This window comes from Mustelus asterias, unplaced genomic scaffold (genome assembly GCF_964213995.1).
Source record: "Mustelus asterias unplaced genomic scaffold, sMusAst1.hap1.1 HAP1_SCAFFOLD_395, whole genome shotgun sequence".
Classification (NCBI taxonomy): domain Eukaryota; kingdom Metazoa; phylum Chordata; class Chondrichthyes; order Carcharhiniformes; family Triakidae; genus Mustelus; species Mustelus asterias.
Genome location: NW_027590350.1, coordinates 140,800 through 147,966, shown reverse-complemented (window position 1 = coordinate 147,966; position 7,167 = coordinate 140,800).

The window sequence follows — 7,167 nt, the reverse complement described above, 5'->3', positions numbered from 1 at the left end:
TCAAACACTCCCAGGACAGGTACAGCACGGGGTTAGATACAGAGGAAAGCTCCCTCTACACTGTCCCCACCAAACACTCCCAGGACAGGTACAGCACAGGGTTAGATACAGAGTAAAGCTCCCTCTACACTGTCCCCCATCAAACACTCCCAGGACAGGTACGGCACGGGGTTAGATACAGAGTAAAGCTCCCTCTACACTGTCCCCATCAAACACTCCCAGGACAGGTACAGCACAGGTTTAGATACAGAGTAAAGCTCCCTCTACACTGTCCCCATCAAACACTCCCAGGACAGGTACAGCACGGGGTTAGATACAGAGTAAAGCTCCGTCTACACTGTCCCCCATCAAACACTCCCAGGACAGGTACAGCACGGGGTTAGATACAGAGTAAAGCTCCCTTGACACTGTCCCCCATCAAACACTCCCAGGACAGGTACGGCACGGGGTTAGATACAGAGTAAAGCTCCCTCTACACTGTCCCCCATCAAACACTCCCAGGACAGGTACAGCATGGGGTTAGATACAGAGTAAAGCTCCCTCTACACTGTCCCCCATCAAACACTCCCAGGACAGGTACAGCACGGGGTTAGATACAGAGTAAAGCTCCCTCTACATAGACCCATCAAACACTCCCAGGACAGGTACAGCACGGGGTTAGATACAGAGTAAAGCTCCCTCTACACTGTCCCCATCAAACACTCCCAGGACAGGTACTGCACGGGATTAGATACAGAGTAAAGCTCCCTCTACACTGTCCCCCATCAAACACTCCCAGGACAGGTACAGCACGGGGTTAGATACAGAGTAAAGCTCCCACTCCACTGTCCCCCATCAAACACTCCCAGGACAGGTACAGCACGGGGTTAGATACAGAGTAAAGCTCCCTCTACACTGTCCCCCATCAAACACTCCCAGGACAGGTACAGCACGGGGTTAGATACAGAGTAAAGCTCCCTCTGCACTGTCGCCATCAAACACTCCCAGGACAGGTACAGCACGGGGTTAGATACAGAGTAAAGCTCCCTCTACACTGTCCCCCATCAAACACTCCCAGGACAGGTACAGCACAGGGTTAGATACAGAGTAAAGCTCCCTCTACACTGTCCCCATCAAACACTCCCAGGACTGGTACAGCACGGGGTTAGATACAGAGTAAAGCTCCCTCTACACTGTCCCCCATCAAACACTCCCAGGACAGGTACAGCACCGGGTTAGATACAGAGTAAATCTCCCTCTACACTGTCCCCATCAAACACTCCCAGGACAGGTACAGCACGGGGTTAGATACAGAGTAAAGCTCCCTCTACACTGTCCCCATCAAACACTCCCAGGATTGGTACAGCACGGGATTAGATACAGAGTAAATTCCCTCTGCACTGTCCCCATCAAACACTCCCAGGACAGGGACAGCACTGGGTTAGATACAGAGTAAAGCTCCCTCTACACTGTCCCCCATCAAACACTCCCAGGACAGGGACAGCACGGGGTTAGATACAGAGTAAAGCTCCCTCTGCACTGTCCCCATCAAACACTCCCAGGACAGGTACAACACAGGGTTAGATACAGAGTTAATTCCCTCTGCACTCTCCCCATCAAACACTCCCAGGATAGGTACAGCACGGGGTTAGATACAGAGTAAAGCTCCCTCTACACTGTCCCCATCAAACACTCCCAGGACAGGTACAGCACGGGTTAGATACAGAGTAAAGCCCCCTCTACACTGTCCCCATCAAACTCTCCCAGGACAAGTACAGCACGGGGTTAGATACAGAGTAAAGCTCCCTCTACACTGTCCCCATCAAACACTCCCAGGACAGGTACAGCACGGGGTTAGATACAGAGTAAAGCTCCCTCTACACTGTCCCCATCAAACACTCCCAGGAGAGGTACGGCACGGGGTTAGATACAGAGTAAATCTCCCTGTCCACTGTCCCCATCAAACACTCCCAGGACAGGTACAGCACGGGGTTAGATACAGAGTAAAGCTCCCTCTGCACTGTCCCCATCAAACACTCCCAGGACAGGTACAGCACGGGGCTAGATACAGAGTAAAGCTCCCTCTACACTGTCCCCCATCAAACACTCCCAGGACAGGTACAGCACGGGGTTAGATACAGAGTAAAGCTCCCTCTACACTGTCCCAATCAAACAGTCCCAGGACTGGTACAGCCCGGGTTAGATACAGAGTAAAGCTCCCTCTACACTGTCCCCATCAAACACTCCCAGGACTGGTACAGCACGGGGTTAGATACAGAGTAAAGCTCCCTCTACACTGTCCCCATCAAACACTCCCAGGATTGGTACAGCACGGGATTAGATACAGAGTAAATTCCCTCTGCACTGTCCCCATCAAACACTCCCAGGACAGGGACAGCACTGGGTTAGATACAGAGTAAAGCTCCCTCTGCACTGTCGCCATCAAACACTCCCAGGACAGGTACAGCACGGGGTTAGATACACAGTAAAGCTCCCTCTACACTGTCCCCATCAAACACTCCCAGGACTGGTACAGCACGGGGTTAGATACAGAGTAAATTCCCTCTGCACTGTCCCCATCAAACACTCCCAGGACAGGTACAGCACAGGGTTAGATACAGAGTTAATTCCCTCTGCACTCTCCCCATCAAACACTCCCAGGATCGGTACAGCACGGGGTTAGATACAGAGTAAAGCTCCCTCTACACTGTCCCCATCAAACACTCCCAGGACAGGTACAGCACGGGTTAGATACAGAGTAAAGCCCCCTCTACACTGTCCCCATCAAACACTCCCAGGACAGGTACAGCACGGGGTTAGATACAGAGTAAAGCTCCCTCTACACTGTCCCCATCAAACACTCCCAGGACAGGTACAGCACGGGGTTAGATACAGAGGAAAGCTCCCTCTACACTGTCCCCACCAAACACTCCCAGGACAGGTACAGCACAGGGTTAGATACAGAGTAAAGCTCCCTCTACACTGTCCCCCATCAAACACTCCCAGGACAGGTACGGCACGGGGTTAGATACAGAGTAAAGCTCCCTCTACACTGTCCCCATCAAACACTCCCAGGACAGGTACAGCACAGGGTTAGATACAGAGTAAAGCTCCCTCTACACTGTCCCCATCAAACACTCCCAGGACAGGTACAGCACGGGGTTAGATACAGAGTAAAGCTCCCTCTATACTGTCCCCATCAAACACTCCCAGGACAGGTACAGCATGGGGTTAGATACAGAGTAAAGCTCCCTCGACACTGTCCCCCATCAAACACTCCCAGGACAGGTACGGCACGGGGTTAGATACAGAGTAAAGCTCCCTCTACACTGTCCCCCATCAAACACTCCCAGGACAGGTACAGCATGGGGTTAGATACAGAGTAAAGCTCCCTCTGCACTGTCCCCCATCAAACACTCCCAGGACAGGTACAGCACGGGGTTAGATACAGAGTAAAGCTCCCTCTACATAGACCCATCAAACACTCCCAGGACAGGTACAGCACGGGGTTAGATACAGAGTAAAGCTCCCTCTACACTGTCCCCATCAAATACTCCCAGGACAGGTACTGCACGGGATTAGATACAGAGTAAAGCTCCCTCTACACTGTCCCCCATCAAACACTCCCAGGACAGGTACAGCACGGGGTTAGATACAGAGTAAAGCTCCCACTCCACTGTCCCCCATCAAACACTCCCAGGACAGGTACAGCACGGGGTTAGATACAGAGTAAAGCTCCCTCTACACTGTCCCCCATCAAACACTCCCAGGACAGGTACAGCACGGGGTTAGATACAGAGTAAAGCTCCCTCTGCACTGTCGCCATCAAACACTCCCAGGACAGGTACAGCACGGGGTTAGATACAGAGTAAAGCTCCCTCTACACTGTCCCCCATCAAACACTCCCAGGACAGGTACAGCACGGGGTTAGATACAGAGTAAAGCTCCCTCTGCACTGTCCCCATCAAACACTCCCAGGACAGGGACAGCACTGGGTTAGATACAGAGTAAAGCTCCCTCTCCACTGTCCCCCATCAAACACTCCCAGGACAGGGACAGCACGGGGTTAGATACAGAGTAAAGCTCCCTCTGCACTGTCCCCATCAAACACTCCCAGGACAGGTACAACACAGGGTTAGATACAGAGTTAATTCCCTCTGCACTCTCCCCATCAAACACTCCCAGGATAGGTACAGCACGGGGTTAGATACAGAGTAAAGCTCCCTCTACACTGTCCCCATCAAACACTCCCAGGACAGGTACAGCACGGGTTAGATACAGAGTAAAGCCCCCTCTACACTGTCCCCATCAAACTCTCCCAGGACAAGTACAGCACGGGGTTAGATACAGAGTAAAGCTCCCTCTACACTGTCCCCATCAAACACTCCCAGGATAGGTACAGCACGGGGTTAGATACAGAGTAAAGCTCCCTCTACACTGTCCCCATCAAACACTCCCAGGACAGGTACAGCACAGGGTTAGATACAGAGTAAAGCTCCCTCTACACTGTCCCCCATCAAACACTCCCAGGACAGGTACGGCACGGGGTTAGATACAGAGTAAATCTCCCTGTACACTGTCCCCATCAAACACTCCCAGGACAGGTACAGCACGGGGTTAGATACAGAGTAAAGCTCCCTCTACACTGCCCCATCAACCACTCCCAGGACAGGTACAGCACGGGGTTAGATACAGAGTAAAGCTCCCTCTACACTGTCCCCCATCAAACACTCCCAGGACAGGTACAGCACGGGTTAGATACAGAGTAAAGCTCCGTCTACACTGTCCCCCATCAAACACTCCCAGGACAGGTACAGCACGGGTTAGATACAGAGTAAAGCTCCCTCTACACTGTCCCCATCAAACACTCCCAGGACAGGTACAGCACGGAGTTAGATACAGAGTAAAGCTCCCTCTACACTGTCCCCCATCAAACACTCCCAGGACAGGTACAGCACGGGGTTAGATACAGAGTAAATTCCCTCTGCACTGTCCCCATCAAACACTCCCAGGACAGGGACAGCACTGGGTTAGATACAGAGTAAAGCTCCCTCTACACTGCCCCCATCAAACACTCCCAGGACAGGTACAGCACTGGGTTAGATACAGAGTAAAGCTCCCTCTACACTGTCCCCCATCAAACACTCCCAGGACAGGTACAGCACGGGGTTAGATACAGAGTAAAGCTCCCTCTACACTGTCCCCATCAAACACTCCCAGGACAGGTACAGCACGGGGTTAGATACAGAGTAAAGCTCCCTCTACACTGTCCCCCATCAAACACTCCCAGGACAGGCACAGCATGGGGTTAGATACAGAGGAAAGCTCCCTCTACACTGTCCCCATCAAACACGCCCAGGACAGGTACAGCACGGGGTTAGATACAGAGTAAAGCTCCCTCTACACTGTCCCCCATCAAACACTCCCAGGACAGGTACAGCACGGGGTTAGATACAGAGTAAAGCTCCCTCTACACTGTCCCCATCAAACACTCCCAGGACAGGTACAGCACGGGGTTAGATACAGAGTAAAGCTCCCTCTACACTGTCCCCATCAAACGCGCCCAGGACAGTTTCAGCACGGGATTAGATACAGAGTAAAGCCCCCTCTACACTGTCCCATCAAACACTCCCAGGACAGGTACAGCACGGGGTTAGATACAGAGTAAAGCTCCCTCTACACTGTCCCCCATCAAACACTCCCAGGACAGGTACAGCACGGGTTAGATACAGAGTAAAGCTCCCTCTACACTGTCCCCCATCAAACACTCCCAGGACAGGTACAGCACGGGTTAGATACAGAGTAAAGCTCCGTCTACACTGTCCCCCATCAAACACTCCCAGGACAGGGACAGCACGGGGTTAGATACAGAGTAAAGCTCCCTCTACACTGCCCCCATCAAACACTCCCAGGACAGGTACAGCACGGGGTTAGATGCAGAGTAAAGCTCCCTCTACACTGTCCCCCATCAAACACTCCCAGGACAGGTACAGCACGGGGTTAGATGCAGATGGCTGTTGCTAATTACTGTTTCCCCCTTGCACACTCTTTTATACCTGTGATGACCTTCCAATTTTCCTACAGCGGGATTGGTCTGATTTTTTCAACGCCATCAAATTCAAATCTAATAAGTTCTTGGTAGCTGAGTGCCTGCTCTAAATTGATTGGGCAAAATTCAAACATTCAAATGCCTGTTGCCTTAGAGTCATAGAGTCACAGAGGTTTACAGCATGGAAACAGGCCCTTTGGCCCAACTTGTCCATGCCGCCTTTTTTTAAAGAAAAACCCTAACCTCGTCCCAATTGCCCCCATTTGGCCCATATCCCTCTATACCCATCGTACCCATGTAACTGTCTAAATGCTTTTTAAAAGACAAAGTTGTACCCGCCTCTACTACTGCCTCTGGCAGCTCGTTCCAGACACTCACCACCCTCTGTGTGAAATAATTGCCCCTCTGGATACTTTTGTATCTCTTCCCTCTCACCTTAAACCTCCGCCCTCTAGTTTTAGACTCCCCTACCTTTGGGAAAAGATATTGACTATCTAGCTGATCTGTGCCCCTCATTATTTTATAGACCTCTATAAGGTCACCCCTCAGCCTCCTACGCTCCAGAGAAAAAAGTCCCAGTCTATCCAGCCTCTCCTTATATCTCAATCCATCAAGTCCCGGTAGCATCCTAGTAAATCTTTTCTGCACTCTTTCTAGTTTAATAATATCCTTTCTATAATAGGGTGACCAGAACTGTACACAGTATTCCAAGTGTGGCCTTACCAATGTCTTGTACAACTTCAACAAGACGTCCCAACTCCTGTATTCAATGTTCTGACCAATGAAACCAAGCATGCCGAATGCCTTCTTCACCACTCTGTCCACCTGTGACTCCACTTTCAAGGAGCTGTGAACATGTACCCCTAGATCTCTTTGTTCTGTAACTCTCCCCAATGCCCTACCATTAACTGAGTAAGTCCTGCCCTGGTTCAATCGACCAAAATGCATCACCTCACATTTGTCTAAATTAAACTCCATCTGCCATTCGCAGCCCACTGGCCCAATTGATCAAGATCCCGTTGCAATTGTAGATAACTTTCTTCACTGTCCACTTTATAAATGACAAATAACAGTGGGCCCAGCACTGATCCCTGAGGCCCACCGCTGGTCACAGACCTCCAGATTGAAAAACAACCCTC